This window comes from Felis catus, chromosome C2 (assembly GCF_018350175.1).
Source record: "Felis catus isolate Fca126 chromosome C2, F.catus_Fca126_mat1.0, whole genome shotgun sequence".
In the NCBI taxonomy this organism is placed as follows: Eukaryota; Metazoa; Chordata; class Mammalia; order Carnivora; family Felidae; genus Felis; species Felis catus.
Genome location: NC_058376.1, coordinates 74,525,748 through 74,545,755, shown reverse-complemented (window position 1 = coordinate 74,545,755; position 20,008 = coordinate 74,525,748). Strand labels below are relative to the sequence as shown.

Here is a 20,008-nt window from a genome sequence, read left to right as displayed (position 1 = left end):
CACAGGGCACTGGGGTGTGAAGCAGTTTCCTTTCCCAAGCTATTCATTCATTCATTCACTCACTGTTCGGTCCCCTCCCTCGCGTAAACAAGCAAGAATCGCAGAATAAAGAGCGATATGAGCACTGACAGGCCTTTGCAAAGGCTCTCGGAGCAGATCTCCCTGCAGAGGAGAAGCACCTATGTCAGACTCCGGGAGCGGGGTTGGGGGGGGGGGGGAGGAGAGAAGCTCCCTATGGAAGGTGACACCTGAGCTGACCCTTGAAGGAAAGGATGAACCAGATGCCCTTGAGGACACTGGGGAGAGCCTTCCCTGCCGCAGGAACAGCTCGTGCAAAACCTGCAGGTGAGCCCCTGAAAGAACAAGTTGTTCAGAGCAGCTGGAGTATATAGGCTGAAAGCGGTGTGCGGGCAGAGATAAAGCCAGAGCAGGATATGGTAGGAGCCAAACCAGGAGGCTCTCAGAAGCCCTGGCTTAGGAGCTATGCAGAAAGATGCTTGAAATGCCACCGTTAAAACTTGCTGGCGGCTTAGTTACCCGGAATGGGTCTCCAGGCTCCTAATCCACTGCTCTTCCTCTTTCACCATTCATCGAGTGTCCCTAGCTGTCTGCCTCTGGCCACAGACCAGCAGGAGCCTTGGCTGGGCCGCGTGCAAGAAGCCCAAGCCCGGAGCCAGGACTGGGAAGATGCCTCCAACGTAGGCGGGCTCGGCTGCTGCTGCCAGGGCATCCGAGCGGGGCCCAAAGACTGGCCGGGAGACCAGCAACCTACGTTGCTTCCCAAGCCTTCGAGCCCTTCCCTTCCGTGGTTAATTTTCACTTTTCATAAAGATGTGTTCGTTTAGGGCACAGGAGGAATGCCTGATGGGGAACACATGCCTCCCCAGCGGCGGCCGCTTTGATTTGTGCCCAGGCGAGGCTGCACACATCTTGCCGCCCCGAGCTTGCGTCGCGTGCCGGGAGCCCCCTTGCCACATGAAAGGCGCAGCGCTAGTCCCCTTCCCTGAGGGGCGACTCTGGAGAGAGGCCGAGGCACCCCCTCCCCCGCACAGCAGGCGCACACTTGGCTTCCAGCAAGGGGCCTGGGGCCACACAAAGGAAATGGCAAGACCGTGAGTCACCCAGGGACTCTGCGGCCGCCTGGGCTGCAGGCCCACAACAGGACCTTTGTGCTGAGCTCCAGGAGGATGAGCAGGACAGGCTGCAAGGAGGCACACGTTTCAAGGCGCTGAGTAATGCTTGGGACAGGGGAGGACCCTCGGCTGGAAGCAGACCGACTTCCGAGCCCCCACCTCTCTCCAAAGGCACGGGTGGGGAGACATCTGTCACACCCCCGTGAGGGTGCATCCTGGTTTGTGGAAGTCTGTCTTCTTCACAGTGGTGTGAGGGGTTTGAGGCCCGGAGCATATCTGTTTAGCTCCCCAGGCCTACCATAGCCCCTAACACAGCCTTGAGTTTTTGCGATGGATGGATGGATGGATGGACAAATGAATGGAATCACTCATCCACACACTACGTGTGAGGAGCTGTCCCAATGCCCTCATTTCACAAATGGGGAAATGGAAGCCCAGAGTTAGGAATGGACATAAGCCACGTCCCACAGTGAATAAGTGAGCCCTAGAACGTGGGCACCATGCTGCCGGGCCTGCTTTCCTCCACTGGGTAGGGAACACCTGGAGGGGCATGACTGATGCATGGGCAGAGGTCAGGGTGAGAACCCAAAGACAGCCACAGAGGACAAGGTCGGGTGGTAGGAACTACCTGCAGGGTGAGAGAGAGAAACCAGAGAAATAGGAGGCAGGGTTCCAGGCCTTAAGGCGACCACAATGTCTTGGCCTAGGAAGTTCATAGGGCTTACACAATATGGGGAAAGAATCGGCATTTGTCTAGCACCTAGTGTATATCAGGCATGGTTATTTAATCTTTACACAGCCCTGAGGAAGGCATCATTATGGATGAAGAAGGTGACCGGGGCCTCGTCTCTCTGCGACAGTCGTTGCCAGCTCCATGAGGATCTCAGGAGTGGCGGTCACCTGGTGGGCCCCTGTGTGACAGGACCGAGTTCTCAACCCGGCAGACCTAGCTATTCCGTAATGTCCGTGACCTCGGAAGGGGTCGGCGTTTCAGGACTAACTCGCATCAAACTCACGCTCCGAGTCCGACATGTTACAAAGAGACTAGGGTGCCGACGGTATGAGCTTTTTCTCCCTGCGAGAAGGTGAGCACCAGGAGGCAAGCAGGTTGCCTGGGGACACGGAAGCAGACCACAGGCTTAGAGCCCAAGCCGGGGAGCTCTGATCACTGAAGGCCCTTGTGTCCACAGTGGGGTGGCCAGCCACGGGCTGCACGTCTGAACTCCCGAGGCTACGTGTGCCCTGGCCAACGTGTATAGATGTGGCCTCCCTCTGTGGCCTTTTCTTCCTTAACCACCATGCCAGCCACACTGGCCACACTCCTTACATACAACAATCTTCTTTCAGCAGATTTCACAATCCACCGAAACAACAGACTGGTGGAAAAGTTCAGACCAGCAGAAACAGCCACACTCTGGAGACCACACCCTGGATGCCCTGCTGAGATTCAGAGCGTCCACAAGTCTTTGGCCTCCTCTCGACAGACGGTGGCATAGGGCAGATGCTGTCCACACGTGGCAAGAATCATTCCCTTCCCCTGGCCTTTTCCAAATCCTTAACAAAAGCAAATTTTAATTGAAGGATGAGGGCACCGGACTCCCACCCTCTCCAAACTTCCTTAACTACCCAGTTTAAAGAGGAGGAGTTTAGAAGACGTTCAGTAACTTGCCCAAAGTGACAGAGCTAAGAATTGATGGCATAAAGATTCAGACCCACTGTGTTAGGTACTCTTCCCCTTAAGACTATTAACCAGAAGGCTTGCTAGGCACCAGGCACACGTGCTCAGAACTTCACACGTTTCTTCGCATAATCGTCACGGCAACACGAGGAGACTGCTCTTGTCTTCGTTTTACAGGTGAGGGTTGAAGGGCAGAGCGGTGAAGAAACGTGCCAGAGCCACAGGGTCACACAGCTACTAGATTCAAGAGCCAGGTTTCAAACCAGTCTGTCTACCTCTCCACCCAAGCCCTTGGCCACCCCACTCCACGGCAGAGCAAAGCCCAATTTCTGCAATAAGTCAGCCCCACGGTACCCCCCGGGTGCCGCCCTGGGGAGAAGCAGTCTGCCCTCTGAGTGACGAGGAAAGGGAGCAGCAGACCGGTCCTGGGCTTACCAAAGTCCAGGGTCACACCCTCCACATTGTCAGTCTAGGGATTAGGCTTGTATCGGTTTCCCAGAGAGAAACAGGTTCAGGCGGCCTGACTTCGGATGACTCAACCCCCAGGGGTCTGAGCCAAACCCAACTAATTTGATTCACCTGTAAGATACCCGGGCCAGGAGGTTGTGGTCCAAAACCCTGGCTGTGCAGTGAGACGCAGCTGAGTCCGAAACTCTGTCCACCACGTCTGAGCCCTGAGACTTTGGACATGCTACTCACCGCCTTTGAATCCTAGTTTCGGCCTCAGAAAATGGGGGAAATAATGCCAACCTTGCCCAAGGACCGCGGCTTAAGCAGATGTCGTGTGTGAAATGCTCAGCATGGTGATTGACACGTAGCAGGAGCTCAATAAGCGGTAATGCTTCTGATTTTCATTACTATTGTTTGAACACTGGGCTTGGCCTCCTGATAACCCCCACCCCCACTCAGTGGGAAGGTCCCATTGTGAGAAACAGATCTGAGTCCAGAAGGCTGTTAGGTGAGCCCAAGTAAGAGGGTGGGGCCTGAGCTCTCAACCCAATAGAGGGACGAGGTGCTCCCACCCTTTCTTCCCAGCGATAGGGCATTTCTGTTTGAATGGCCACCCAGTGCTGGTTTGTACTCGGAGCCCCCTCTACTCCCAGAGTTGCTCCTCATAACAGAGTCTCCTGTCGGGGTACTTCCTACCCACTGAAAAACAGCCCGATGCCACCTCATCTTCACAGCCCCTGGTGGGTCAACTCTTGTGCCCCCTCCAAGGCCCTGGCCAAATACACTTCCCAGCCTCCCCCCACTCCACCCTGCCAGGCAGAGGGAGAGCAGTCACATGCTGATCATGCCACACGTGCAGTCCAGGCCCTGGGACCTAACAGTGGAGGGCACAGAGGCGGCTCTTCCCTCTCTGGAGCTTGCGGTCTAGTGGGACAATAATCAAAGCGAAGAAATAAACCAAATCATTCCAGCTTCTGGTAATTACTAAGAGGGAAATAGCCGGTGCGATTGATAGACACTAACTCTGTGGGCGACGGGGTGGTCAGGAAAGGGCTTTCTAGAGAGCTGTCATTTACCCTGAAGCTGGAAGGATGAGATGAAGCGAGCTTTGCCAAAAGCTAGGAACAGAGGGTTCCCGGCATAAGGAACAGTTCTTCCCTCCCAAGGAAGGAAAGAATTTGGTGTGTTTCTCAATGATCAGAAAATCAGGCTGGAGCAGATGGAAGGGGTGGGAGGAGGCGTGGCAATCAGATACGGGCAGAGTCCTGACTCCTGTGTGCCTCCAGCCGGATGTGCGAGAGCGGCAGTAAGGCTTGCTATTTATTGAGCAGCTAGTATGTGCCAGGCAGTGTGTAGGCACTTTCCATACACTCTCTCGCTGAATCTTCATTCTCCCTGCCGCCCCTTCCAGGACACGACATCCCTACTCGTGCTCTCACCCACGTCTTGCCCTATCGTCAGTATTTCTCTGCCCACTCTCCCAGCCTCCCCCCTCCCACCCCCCTGCGGCCCACCACTAGACTGCAAGCTCTTCTGTAAGCCAGCTCAGGACCCCAGCACACAGCACTGGAACAGGGCGCTCCCGTGTCTGTGGGGTTTTCAGCACAACTTGGGCAGTTGCGGTTTAAGGGGTCAGGAGCAGACATTGACGCATTTCAGATGAAAGCCTGTGATGATTTAAGAACACCTTAGCTGCCTCAGTAGCACGCTCAGCTCAGAGGTATTATTCAGGTCAGCTAGTTCCAGAATGCTTTACATAAGGGGCGGGTCTCACCTGCCTGCCCCCTGAGGGAGTGGGATGGTCTAGATAGATCACGTGGACCACGCAGAGGGCAGCAACGAGTCTGTACCATTCAACTCATCATCACTGAGCACCTGCTATGGCTAGTCCCTGTCGCAGATGCTCTGTTGGACATAAAAATGAGTGCAAGGTCCTGTGCCTCCAGTCACTACACTGCAGGGCTGACTGTGCGCAACACTTTCACGGAAGGACAAGCAGCACGGTGATGGGGAGGTGACCGACACAGCCGGGGCCGGATCACAGAGCGCCTCGAATGCCAGGACTTCTGCATGTAAGTAATGGAAGAGGAGGGAACCCAAAATGCAGCTTTCATTTTTAGTCTTTTTTGAAAGCAGGAAGTTGTAAACAGTTGTCTTGGAAGGGCCATTCTGGGAGACAGTGAAGAAAACACCCAACAAAAGGGCTTGGAACAATGAGCAAGAATTGTGTCAAGAGGGAGGCACGTGTGGGGCACGGAGAAGTTCACTTCAGCCCTGGTGTGAGCAAGCCCCGGGGCTGCAAGAGAGGGAGGCATCCGAGCGAGGTGCTGAGGTACAGGTGGCAGGGGCGAGGGAGGGGCGTGGGGGGACGGGGGCCAGACTGTTGCTGTGGAGATGTCTGTTCGTTTCCCCAGACTCCAGAAACACCAGACAACTGAGATGTCATGAGGAATGGAAAAATACTGGCCTTGAGTTAGGATCGGGCTCCAATCCCATCTTTGGCACAGATTAGCTGTGCAACTTGGAGCAAGTACTTCGTTCTCTGAGCCTCTTTTATCAACTAAACAATGGGGATGCCAACCCACAAATCTTGGATTGCAAGAGAGAAAAAAGATGAGGGAAGACACTTTTTCTGGAATCTGAGAAGCCAGGGCCCTTCTCCAGGTGGTCCGTCCGTTGGTCAGTTTACCAAACAGACACTTCTACCTGGAAAATCAGTCACGTGCTTTTCTGTCTGACTTGGAGGCAATTTTGGAATAGAACAGCCAACTGTATGACTGCCACCCTCACACTGAGCGGGGAGGACAGACAAGCATAAGGACCCAGAGGATAGAGACTACACCTCAGGAAGACAGAGAGAGAGAAGCTCCCCAGGGATAATTATTTCCTCTCCATCCACAGGTGTACAGAAGTCCACAGAAGATACCAGAAGTCCACAGAAACCATGAGCCTGGGCTCCCACAACACGAGCTGCTGGTTTATTTTGGGAAGTGGCACCAAGAAACAGGAGTGAGAAGCTGGGGAGAATAACCAGGGAAGGGAGGAGCCAATGCCAGGGTCAGGTACTGGCTTGGTGGGTCTAGTGGAAAACCTGCAGTGGAAACCAGGGACCCCTAATGAGCTCCAAAGGAAGGGTACGTACTTCACCACTGGCTCTCACGGATCACAAGATGCCCCCTGGGTGGTTAACTCCCTCCGGCTTCCAGGGTTCCACAAATGTCAGAAGGGCAAAACAGCTTTTCTCAGGCACTCCACCTGGGGGTGGCAAGAGGAGCCCTGGGCAGGAAGTGAGAGAAACAAGGTGCTGGAAGCAGTTGTAGCTGGAGGCCAAGGTCTGGCTGGAATGAAAGGTGGGCTGAGGGGCGCCTGGGTGGCTCAATCGGTTGAGCTTCTGACTCTTGATTTGGGCTCAGATCATGATCTCACGGTTCATGAGTTCAAGCCTGCATCTCTCCCTCTCCCTCTTTCTCTCTCTCTCTCCCCTCTCCCTAAATAAATAAATAAATAAATAACTTAAAAAAAAAAAAAAAGATGCGCTGAAAGGTGTTCCATTCATCAAGTTAGAGAAGTCAACTCTTAGCAAACAATGACGGACCTGCCCAGTCAAACCTGGACTCCCAACTCAGAGATGGAGAACTGGTCTAGTTTTATGTCTAATATTTTTAGAAGATTCTGGAAAGATAATTTAGAAGAAAAGGAAGGAAGGAACTAATGAATGAACGAACAAATGAACAAAGGAAGGAAAATTGCCAGAATTTCAGGCAGATGCAAATTGGTAATCTTCTTCCTTTGTAAACAAACAAAAGAGGGGCGCCTGGGTGGCTCACTTGGTTGAGCTTCCGACTTCGGCTCGGGTCATGATCTTGTGGCTTGTGAGTTCCAGCCCCGCGTCGGGCTCTGTGCTGACAGCTCAGAGCCTGTGGCCTGCCTCAGATTCTGTGTCTCCCTATCACTCTGCCCTAACCCACTCGCATTCTGTCTCTCTCTCAAAAATAAATAAACATTAAAAAAATTTTTTAAACAAAATAAACATAGAGTTTTCTTTTTGTATATTTAACTGCGGACTAATTCATGCCTATAATAAAATATTCAAGCACTTAAAACAGAATATACAAAAGTATGTTTTTCTCCCATCCCACATCTCAGTCTCTCACCCCAGGGGCAATTACTGTTAAAAGTTTCTTATGCATTCTTCCAGAAATATTTTATGCGTAAGTGCGCATATCTGTATTTCCTGTTAAAAATCACAATTTAGGGGTGCCTGGGTGGCGCAGTCGGTTAAGCGTCCGACTTCAGCCAGGTCACGATCTCGCGGTCCGTGAGTTCGAGCCCCGCGTCGGGCTCTGGGCTGATGGCTCAGAGCCTGGAGCCTGTTTCCGATTCTGTGTCTCCCTCTCTCTCTGCCCCTCCCCCGTTCATGCTCTGTCTCTCTCTCTGTCCCAAAAATAAATAAACGTTGAAAAAAAAAATTAAAAAAAAAAATCACAATTTAAAACACACGCACTGTGGACCTTGCTGTTTTCATGTTCTTCTACTTCAAGGGTGGCTTCCTATGAACATATGTAAATCTAGCTCATTTAAAAAAATTCTTCTGTAATTCTCTGTTAGAAAGCCTTTCATAATTTTTTGAACTGGTCTTCTTTTGATGGACAGGTAGTGGGCTTTTATTATTATTATTATTACTATTATTTGTTTTTCTCATGGTTACAATGACCTGCTGAATATTCGGTGTGTGTCCTTCTCTGTCCACACCTGTCAGAATATTTGAAGGATACGTTTTTACAAGTGAAATTAAAAAAAAAAACGCAGTTAAACTTTTAGTAGAGATCGCCAAGTTGTTCTTGAAGGGTTCTTGCAGATTTGTACTCCTATCCCAGAGAGGAGACAGTCTGTTCCTGTCTCCACGTTCTCAATGCTTTGTGACATTTATACATCCAGTAGGTAGAAAAAGGAATCTCCTTGTTATTTTAATTTGCATCTGTTTAATTATGAGTGACAGTCAACGTTTTATCCAGTACTTATAAGCCATTTTTTTTTTCTCTCTCTCTCTGGCACCGTTTAAGAGCCAAAATAATGAACATATGCATGTTCTGTGTAGAAGCTATGCCTGAATGAATCACAATTAATCTAAAACCACTGGATCTGCAACAGACATGGCTCCAGATGTGAGATGACAACGGGCGGGGGGGGGAGGGGGGGACAAAGACGACACAGCCCCTGCCCGCGGTACTTACAGCCCTGGTGAAAGGCATCCAAATAACCCAGCAATTGAAATAATGTGCTTAGTGTCACAAGGGGAACTAGAAAGTGCCACCCAGCAGAGGTGAGTCATCTGACCTGCACCTTTCAGAGGAATGAGGGGGATTTAAAAGTTAAAAAGACAAAGGGCAGCAGGACAGCAAGTGTGAAGGCCCAGGTGACAGTCGCTTTAGATGAAAGAAATTCCGAACGGGTGAAAATGGGGGGTGGGGCTGGGGGAAGAAGAACGACCAAGAACCAGCCCAGCTTGCCAGGGACTGAGGAGAAACACAGACTTCCTGTGCTACCTGCAAGGAAGTCCCTGGCTAATCCACACAGGTCGTGCACCCTAGGGGACTGAGGCCATGTTACAAGGGCTGCTTATTAACTGGGTTAAGGGTTCTGAATTTTACCTTCAGGGCAATAGTGAACAATCAGAGTTTTCCACAGGGAGGTGATACGTTCACATTTACTTGGCCAGAGGTTCTAGTGTTGTAGAGTCTGTATATAATTTGAAGGGCGTGAGTGGGGGCGGTGTGGCAAGGCTGGACCAGGCCATACAAGCTGGGGGATGGTTCTCAGTATTACCTGTAAGACAGGGTGGTGGTGCCTCACACCGGATCGAATCAGAATATTGACGGGGGAGGCAGAGCTGTGATGGACTTGAGGACTTAGGAAGTAAGATCAGCAGGATTTAGCAGCTGATATGCTGAGGGCCTTGGGCATCGGGTGCTCATGTTTTCTGGGCCCGGCAGGGGGCTGTAAGAGCAGCAGTCTGGGGGGGCCTGGGGAGGAGGCCAGGGGCCTGAGAGACATCCACGTGGTCACCTGCAGGAGGCAGTCTACTATCTGAATCTGCAGTTCAGGACAGAAGGTCAGGATGGAGATGAAATTTGCGACCATGTAATCTTAAAAACGCTAACTAAAGTAGGGCCGCCGGGTGGCTCAGTCGGGTCCGACTTCAGCTCAGGTCATGATCTCACAGTTCGTGGGTTCGAGCCGTGCGTTGGGCTCTGTACAGACAGCTCGGAGCCTGGAGCCTGCTTCCGATTCTGTGTCTCCCTCTCTCTCTGCCCCTCCTCTGCTCTCGCTTGCTCAGTCTCTTTCTCTCTCTCTCAAAATAAACATTAAAAACAAACAACAAAAATTTTATATATATATATATATATATATATATATATATATATATATATATAAAACGTGCTGTGTTTTTTGTGAGAGGGGGAGAGCCACACTTAGGGCCACAGACCTGCAGGGACCAGTGAGCCCAAATAAGCTGATGGGGGCCCGGGGAGGGAGGCAGTCCTCTCACCACAGCTACCGGTTTGCTCCTGCTCTATCCCCACTGAGGCCAGAACATGGCTGACTTTGAGGAGTTCACGCATGTACTTTTCACCGCCTCCTAAGGAAGGCCTGGGACGTACCAGGAAGGCCTGCCCACCAGAGAAAGTCATTGCCCTCTTTCCCGTTAGGTAGAGCAAGATCCGATCTTTCAAACATGCACAGCGCGGCAGCCGTTCACAGTGGCTGTCTATACAGCATTACCTTGTTGGGGACAAAGATACTTCGAAGAACCTGGTCACCTGCTAATCACCTTACGTTCTGCGAGGCTCAGGAGGCAAAGAAGAGTGAGACTCCCAGCCACCCTCGAGGGCCCTACACAAACACCTTCCTCACTGTGCCAGGCCAGACACCCATGCCAGGCCTCAGTGAGGATGCCTGCCCTGGGTTGCCCTCCTACACAGACACCCTTCCCCTTCTACTTGGGCACCAACACCAAGCACTGGGACACCCTTTGCATAGACACCTCAGGTTCTGACACCTGCATGAGGCCACCCTCGTATACAGAACCCCCTCACTTCACTTAGGGTCCAAGCCTCTGTGCCAGGGTGGCCCCCCTCAAGAGACCCCCCCCCTCCCGTGGCAGAAGCCTAACACCCCACACCGGGCCTCCCTTCCGCAAGGATACCTTCCTCACCACACTTGGGCTCTGACACACATGGGGCCACCCTCCCCTGTGGACGCCCTCCCCACTCCACACGGGCCCCAGCCTCACAGTGACCCGCCACCCCCGGTGTGAACCTCCTCCTCCGTCTTGCTCTGGGCCACCGGGGCCCCTCCCCATTCGGGTGCAGACGCCTACCTTACTCCATCTCACCTAATGGCTTCTGGACAGAATTTTCTGAAAAGGAAGGGAAAAGGAGTCCCAAATCCCCCAGGATTACTGAATTCGCCAGTTCAGCGAGGTCTTTGCTGGGTCCCACCGGGGCTCCTCTGCCTCCTATCTCATTTCTGTGCCATTTTTGGTGGCCTGGAGCTCTTCGAGGGCCGAAGCCTGGTGGGCCCTATTGGAAAATGCTCGCTGCTCAGTGCTCTGTGTCCTCACTCTGTGCCCAGAGGTTCCAAACAGTGCTGCTTTGGCTCCGTGTTTTAGTTTGGAGTCCAACGCTTTGGCAGGGAGTTCCTTGAGTGGCCCTGCTTGTGCCGTCCATCGAAGCTGGTGACAAATACCATGATGCAGGTACGACCCCTCCCCTCTTCCAGCTTAGAATTTATACCACCAGACCAAGCTGGCAAGGCCCTGATCCCTATCCTCTTAAAATAAGTAACCTCCCATGAGGCTCCTTAGGCCCTGGCAAGAACAGACTTGTTGCCCATTGCCACACACTCTAGTCATTTCTAAACCCCAGCCATGGGCACAGCGTGGGCTCACACTGGACCCACTTTAATTATCTGAACATTCTGTTCTTAGACTGTGTCCCTCTGCCCTCAATGTGCTCTGTGGACAGTGGGTCCTTGTTTCATGACGCAGCCATCGACTAAAACCCTTGCAACGATGAGGGTTGAGGAGCTGGAAAGTCTCGTGGCCGAGACAGAGGTCAGACAAGGTCCCAGCTGCTAAAATTCAAGTCCCACGTGCAACCCCAAGGATAGCCTGGAGCTCGTTTCCCTCCCACTTACCTTAGCCTGTAGCCAGCCTGGAGGAAGTTAGAAGCTGTTTTCTCATTTTATGATGAGATAAGGAAGAGAGACAGAGAGGTTTGTCAGACCCCGGCTATGTCTGCAGGGAAGGCTGGGAGACCCCACTGCTGAAATGTACAAACGGGACCAGACTGAGTCTTGGAGAAGCTGTCACTGGCCTGGATAACCCAACCCTGCCTTGCTTTTCACCTTCTTTTTTTTTTTTTCCAACGTTTATTTTTTATTTTTTTGGGACAGAGAGAGACAGAGCATGAATGGGGGAGGGGCAGAGAGAGAGGGAGACACAGAATCGGAAACAGGCTCCAGGCTCTGAGCCTTCAGCCCAGAGCCCAACGCGGGGCTCGAACTCACGGACCGCGAGATCGTGACCTGGCTGAAGTCGGACGCTTAACCGACTGCGCCACCCAGGTGCCCCTTCACCTTCTTTTTAAATTCCTGGATTCCATCGCAGAGAGTGCTGTTTGTAGAAGAGAAGAGGTGACAAGAGAAGGCACTCTCCCAGTTTACGTGAGGGCAGAGAAGAAGTGCCTGCTGCGGAGGAAGGAGGCGAGGTCCTTGCCAACACAGATGGTGTTGGAGAGCATGGCCCAGCCTCGTCCTAGCTCGTGGGCAGCGCCCCCCACCCCCACCCCGGGGAGGATTTACCCTGCTCAGGGACAGTCCTACTCTCAGTCCCACCAGTGCCCTTCAGTCCCACGTGTGCCACTGCCACACCAGACACTACAGTCCTGGCCCAAGGAGTATAAGGAAGTGGGGAGAAGGAGGGGAGCCTCTGTTCTGGGGCATCCATCTGTGGGATCCTGCAAAGTGTGGGCCAACTTAGGCAGTAGTGGCCGGTAGGGCGAAGGACACAAACACATTCCATTGTGTTGCCCGAGTGCCATCCTGCCTCCTACCACATCATCACCTAAGCCCACACAGCACCAGCCCATAGAACTGTCTGCAGGGACGGACTTGTCCCCCGTGCGTGCTGTGCAGTAGGGTGGCCATTTAGCTGTCTGTGACAACTGAGCATTTGAATGGTGGCCACTGCGGCCCGGTGGAGTGTATTTCCATTTGAATTTAATTCTAATTAATTGATACTCACATTCACGTAGCCACGTGCGGCTAACGGCTACGGTACTGGAGAGCTAGCCCTAGACCATGCCCTGCTCTGCTGGGTGCCAACATCTCACGCAGGCTTCGCCAGTGGCAGCCTGAATCCCTTGGGGGGCGCCCAAAGGGCAGTTTGTGGAGGAGTGGAGAACACCTCTCGCCTTTACCATGCTCTGTTACAGGGGTACCAGATGGTGCTGCCTCTGCCTCTTTGAAAACCTGGCTCTTTGTGTTTCATTACACCTCCTGACCTTCCTCTGGGCCTGTGTGTCCTGCAGGGTCTGGGATTGGGATGCAGTTTCCAGAGACCTGTGACTGGAGCTTCATTACTAGCTAGACCGCTCAGCCCCGATCCTCTTTGCTCAGCAGACGAACCCCCTCCCCCTGCCCCAGGAGCCTCTCAGCTCCCTGCTACGACCCTGGCTTTAACCGGCTTCTTCCTTTAGGAAGCACAAACTCCTGAGAAGACACAGAAATTGTCAGCTCGGCAGAAGTACAAATAAAACCACTGAACAGATAAGGACAGCAATGGAGAAAGCAATTTCCTCTGGAGCCGTGGTCCTCAAAGTATAGTCGGCAAAGCAACCCCATCAGTGTAGGCTGGAAACATGGAAATACAAATCCTCGGTGCCCAGACAGTTGAATCAGAAATTCCAGGGGTGGAGCCTGGCAGTCTGTGTGTTAACAAGCCCCGGGGCACTCCAAAGCCCTCTCCAGTGTGAGAACTGCAGGGTGGTGGGTGGGGGCAGAGGGAGTAGGGCTGACTTCTCGGAAGACTCTGGAAGAGCTTGCCCTGGGGCCTGCAGGGAGGGACAGGGTGGCATGCCGAGACCCAGGACCCACGCCGCATCCCGCAACCAGTGTCCAAGCCCAGCAGACCTTCTCATGTATGTTAATCACCTTGAAACCAGCATTTTATTGACGTTAGATTGTTTAGGCTACAAGGCAAAGAATTCTTTAGAGTTAAATAACTCTGCTCTCTGTTTTTAAAAATATTCTTGGGGCACCCAGGTGGCTCAGTCGGTTAAGTGTCCAACTTCGGCTCTGATCATGATCTCATGGTTCGTGGGTTCAAGCTCTGAGTCGGGCTCTGTGCTCACAGCTCAGAGCCTGGAGCCTGCTTCGGATTCTGTGTCTCTCATCTTTCTCTGCCCCTCCCCCGCTCACACTCTGTCTCTGTCTCTCTTTCAACAATAAACATTAAAAAATACTTAAAAATATTCTTGGTTGGTCTTGATTTTGTGTTCTAAATTTAACTAAGGATTATCTTTAATACTAATTTTTGAAAGCTTACAAAATTTACCTGACACACTCATCCAACCTCTTGTACTTTGACTCCTTCAAAGACAACACATAGCTTTTAATACAAAACTTCTACTCAAAGATGGATAGCTGAGACACCACTTATTTAAAAACGCTCTTGTCTTGGACATTTATCACTCTATCAATGTTATTTCCTCTGTAATTCATCTCCCTACCCTTTTCCTCTGAACCTCCACATATTTGCTGGCTTTGAACAAGGACACCAGGTAACCAACTTTTTAAAATTGTACACAGTTAAGGGTAAAGCGCTAAGCAAGAGACTTTCTGCCTTATGCACGCTTTCACGCATGGACACTACTCTGAAATTTCACGGTTTAGTGGAAAAAAGCACAGGTTTATGGTCAGACAAATTAAGGTTCAATGGTAGCTCTACCTCTTACTAGCTTGCCATTAAACCCTAAGTCTGCCTTTCCTGGGCTATAACATGGAACTAAGGATGTGTTGCGGGGGGGGGGGGGCAGGGGGGAGGGGTTGAGTGAAATAATCATGTGTGAAGTAGCTGGCACTTAATAAACACTTACTATTTGTTCTACCTTCCTCTCCTTCTTTGTCGGAATGCAAAGCTCTCAGGATCTGAACCAGACTGACCTGAATCCAGCACAACCATTTATGGGGGGCCTGACCCTGGGTAAATTATTGAACTTCTCATGTCAGTTTCCTCATCCTTAGGAGGGAGGTGGTAAAGATAAGACCTCTCTCATAGAGTTGTGAGGATTACAAGTCTTGATACACTCTAAGTTCATGGAAGAGTGCCTGGAATACAGTGAGCACTCAACAGAGGGTAGCTGGTGCTACTATTTCTCACAGTTCTCAACTCTTGTGAACAAGTGACATTGTCAGAGGGGTGACCTACAGATAAGCCAGCCTTTCAGGGCAGCCGTCAGCTTCTGAGCACCGCATAACTGTTTCCATGAAATAAAGACTCATGTTCCTTCCAGAACATTCTTATCATTCCTTGATTTTTTTTTTCCGTTTTGTTCTGATGGGCTTTGATAGTTTGCTGGATCTATATCACATGACAGTCATTTTTGCTACCAAGTCTTCTAAATGATTTGGAGAAAATATTTTTTTTAGGGAAAGGGAACCAGATCGGCCAACTGCTTGATTCTCTCACTTCGTTCCCTAAAAGATTCAGGATGACAAAGCCCAAGAGTCTAACTTTATGCTCATCCAGTATTTTCTTTTTAGATTTTTATCTAAAAAAAAACTAATGGAGTCAAGTCACCGAATTAAATAAACCCAGCATTAGTTGAGTGGTTTTGTAGGTATCGATACTGTTCTTCTGAAGGAAATCCTGCTTTCACACTGCAGCATGGGCTATTTTGACAGAAAATTGTAGGGGCGTTGGATAGTTCCTGCCTACTATCTCTTCTCTACTATCCTACTTCTAGGATAGAAGTACTGTCCTACTTCTCTTACCTGAGGTTGAAATCCAAGCAGTTCTCCACGGAGGTGAATATTCTCCAATAATAAGATTGTGTTCCCAGGAAGGAAAAGAATTTTAACCCCTCATGTCAGAATTCTAGAGCCTCTTGTCTCTTGTTCTATTACTTAATCCTAACCTTATCTTTTTTCCCTCTACCAAAGCAAGTCCCCTAACTGTGGCCCGCTCGTCTCTCACTTCTTCATGGGGTGAAGACGGTCACACTTCCAGATTCCTCCACTCCCTGCAAGACCCTTCTCAGGACAAACCCACCTGCCCAAAGCTGCTCAACACCACCTGATGGTCTTAGACTTATTCATAATACCCATACAATACCTTACTGATTTTTTCCAAATAGAATTCTCTGTTGGTGGTTCTCAACTCTGCCTGCGCATTGCTAAATGCACACACCAGGCTCCACCACCACATCAGCTGAGCCAGATTCTCCAAGGGTAAGGTCCAAGCATCAGTGTTTTTCAAAGCTTCCAAAGTTCAGCAGGGCCTGAGACTCACTCCTCCAAATGGATGAAGCCTCAGTGAGCCCTACTGGCTCAGAACTGGAAGTAGAATCATTTGATTCCCTACCTTAAGGTGTAATTGACATAGGATAAATTGCATATATTTAAAGCATACAATTTGATGAGTTGGGACATATGTACACACATGTGAAACCTTCTCTGGAATAAAGATTATGAACACATCCATTGCTTCCACGAGTATCCATGTTCCCCTTTGTAATCATTGCCTCCCCCTTCACCTCACCCCAGAGTCTCTGGGCAATCACTGACCCTGTTTTCTGTCACCATAGATTAGTTTGCATGTCCCAGCATTTAATATGAATGAAATCACACAGTAGGTACTCTTTTTCTGGCTCCTTTACTCAGCATGATTATTTGAGGTTCATCCATGTTGTTAATGGGTATCAATAGTTCATGTTTTAAATTTCTATATATTATCCCGTTGTATACCTATGCCACAATTTTTTTACCCAATCATCCTGTTGATAGAAATCTGAGTTGTTTCTGGTTCTTGGCTGTTACAAATAGAGCTGCTATAAACATTCTTGTGCAAGTGTCTGTCCGAATGTGTATGTCCATTTCTCTTAGCTGGCAATGGGAATAACTGGGATCAAATGAAAGGTGTTGAATTTTTAAAAATAAGCTGCCAAACTACTTGTTTTTTAAAGCAAACTACCTTTTCCAAAATAGTTGCACCATTTTGCATTCCCACCAGCAGTATTGAGCATTCTAATTAATTGCTTCCTATCCTTGCCAATACTTGGTTTGGCCAATCTTTTTCATTCCAGCCACCCTTAGTGGAAGGAAGGCTCAGGGTATTTCACTATGATTTTATTTTGCATTTCTCCGACAACTAGTGATGTTGAGCATTTTCTCCATGTGCTTACTTGACATACATTTATTTTCTTTGGCAAAATATCTATTCAAATCTTTTGTCCATTTTTCATTGTCTTCTTATTGAGTTAATAAGAGTTCTTTACATATTCTGAAGATAAGTCCTTAATCAGATATACATACTGTAAAAATATTCTTCCAGTCTGCAGCTTGCATTTGTGATTTTGTATTAGTGGCTTTTTTGAATAACCAAAGTTTTGATTTTGATGAGATCCAAGCTCTTATTTGTTTGTTTAATTTTTATGGTTCATGTTTTTTTGTATCATATTTAAAAAATCTTTGCCAAGTCTAAGATAGCTAAGATTTTCTTCTGTGTTTTCTTCTAAAAGTTTTGTAGCTTTACCTGTTACGTTTAGGTCTATGATTTAGCAGAAGTGAAAAAGCCGAGACTTGTGTGTTTGAGTGACTTGGCTAAGGTGACATGGTGAGTCAGACCCCAAACTGGCCCATGTCACATGACTTCTTGTCCTGAGTACTTACTTTGTATCTAGTTTTGGACTTAGAGATAGAATTGAGTTTATCATATTTTTTTAAGTTTATTTATTTATTTTGGGAGAGAGAAAGTGCTAGTGGGGCAGGGGCAGAGAGAGAGACAGACAGACAGACAGAGAGACAGAGAGATACAGAGAGGGAGAGAGAGAGCAGATCCTGAACTATCAGTACAGAGCCTGATGCTGGGCTCTAACCCATGAACTGTGAGATCATGACTTGAGCTGAAGTCAGATGCTTAACCGACCAAGACACCCAAGCACCCCTGAGTTTATCATATTCTTAATTCATAGGTGCACCATCACCAGCAGTCCAAGACAAGGCTCCTAATTTTAATTAGATTCTTATTATTTTTATAGCATTGGCTATTTCTTATTATCATTGAGCCCAAGCTCATAATTTTATTTTTTTTATTTATTTTTTTTTAAATTTTTTTTTCAACGTTTATTTATTTTTGGGACAGAGAGAGACAGAGCATGAATGGGGGAGGGGCAGAGAGAGAGGGAGACACAGAATCGGAAACAGGCTCCAGGCTCTGAGCCATCAGCCCAGAGCCTGACGCGGGGCTCGAACTCCCGGACCGCGAGATCGTGACCTGGCTGAAGTCGGACGCTTAACCGACTGCGCCACCCAGGCGCCCCAAGTTCATAATTTTACATTTTGCTTCATCATACTAGGGCTCAGTCTCTAAATTCATTTCCAAGACATCTTTGCCAATTGGATTCCTGGCAGGTTCTGCCAATGAGACCCACTGGTTGGAGATAAGAAGGCAGGAGGAACAAAAGAGCTCCCTTCCAGTTTTGTTTTCCAGCTCTGGTCAGCCCCTCCCCACCCCCACCCTCACCCCACCCCCATCAGCAAAGGAGAACCACAGCTCTGGCTCCAGCTGCCCTCTGCACTCCTGACACCAGCCATCAGCAGGAGCTCTGCCCCTACTTCAGCGTTCTGAGCACTATACCCGCATGCCAGCCATGGGGTTCCTTCCTATCAACTCTTGGGTCTAGTAACACCATCTCTTCCCTTTTGTTCTACCAGTCTTAGACGTAATAGGTTTTCTCTGCAGTTACGACATCTTGGGGCTTCCTGTCTCATTTATTGGCCTTCCAATTCCTCTTGTGATCAGTCTCCTGTATTAAATCCTCTCCATTTAAAATACCTTGGGGCGCCTGGGTGGCACAGTCGGTTAAGCGTCCGACTTCAGCCAGGTCACGATCTCACGGTCCGTGAGTTCGAGCCCCGCGTCAGGCTCTGGGCTGATGGCTCGGAGCCTGGAGCCTGTTTCCGATTCTGTGTCTCCCTCTCTCTCTGCCCCTCCCCCGTTCATGCTCTGTCTCTCTCTGTCCCAAAAATAAAATAAAAACGTTGAAAAAAATTAAAAAAATAAAAAATAAAAAATAAAATAAAATACCTAAAGTGGCTCCTGTTTTCGTGACTGGACATGATTGATACATCATCTCTACTTGCTGCTACTTAGCCACCTCACCCAGGGTGCTTGGTATGTATCTTTGGACGTGAATGAACCCTTGTAAAATACAGAGTTGTTTTTCTGTTATGATTTTAGTTTATATGAAGGCTATTGTGCTATATATCTCATTCTGTTTCTTTTCTCTCACCCAAAACCATTTTGCTAAGACCGATTCATGTTGGTGTTAACTTACAGTTCACTATTTCTAATTATTGCATAATATTCCTTAGTGTGTACCCACCTCATTCCATTTATCTATTCCCCTGGAGATGGTTTCTGAGATCATGCCCAACCCCCTACTGCTGCGTACAACTTGGACTTGTGTGAGCGTTTCTATGGCATTTAGCCCTGGGGTGAGTGAGTTGGCCCTACATCACATGCTTTCTTCGGTTAAGGACATACTGTCCACAAAGGCCATTGTCATGGCTATACATGTAATGCTGGTGAGTGCTTATTTCCTCCCAGCATCACCAGTATTTATGACCTGATACTCTAGTTTTTGCAAATTGAGGGAGCATAAATACGATTTTGTGATTTTACTTTACATTTCTTTATCAGTGAGGCTGGGTATCTCTTTGTGTCCTTGTTAATCTTAAATTTTCCCTTGTGTGACTTCCCTATGCACAGCCTTTGGCCATTTTCCCACTGGATTCCCTATATTTTCCTTGTCGGTCTTCAGGAGTTCCTTGTCTAGTCTATTTACTTACATGAACTTCAGGCATTGCAAATACATTCTCTTCACCTGCTGCCCTTCTTTAATCTTTGTCTCCTGTATCCTTTGCTGAACATAAAATATTAATATTTTTGTAGCCAATTCATCAGTATTTTGCCCTAAGGTTTGTGCTTTTGTTTTCTTTTTTAAGAGTCCTTCTCCATCCCAAGTTCTCAAATATATTAACTTTTCTTCTATAGCTTTTTTTATAGCTTTATATTTTGCCTTTCCCATGTACGTCTTTAATCCACCTGAAATTCACCTTTTACGTAGCATAAGGTAAGGGATACTAACTTTATTTTCCTTCAGAGAGTGACCCATATTCTCAATCCCATCGGATCTACAGATAAAATGGCCTTCTTCTTTATGATAGAATTAAATCTCTACAATAAACCACCCAAATTCGTGATTTATCTCAATATTTTAAGTGAGGTGTGACCAAAGTAGAACCATAAAAATAGGAAAAGGAAATGACCGTGTGGTTCCAGATTCCAGCCCCAGCTTGTTCCTTCCATCCCATACAACACCTGTCATCTCTCATTACCCTCCACTGAGGCTCTTGACTTTTGCCAGACGTACCTCTGGTTGTCCCCTCGGGGCTCCTCCCT

At 48.9% G+C, this 20,008-nt stretch overlaps 1 long non-coding RNA gene across 1 annotated transcript; it reads left to right on the top strand.

Moving 5' to 3' along the window:
* Positions 1–213: 213 nt before the first annotated feature.
* Positions 214–7,147, top strand: LOC109503507. Its single transcript, XR_002162519.2, has 3 exons — positions 214–345; positions 1,933–5,333; positions 6,163–7,147. It is a non-coding gene; the product is annotated as an uncharacterized LOC109503507 (long non-coding RNA).
* The last annotated feature ends 12,861 nt before the right edge of the window (positions 7,148–20,008 follow it).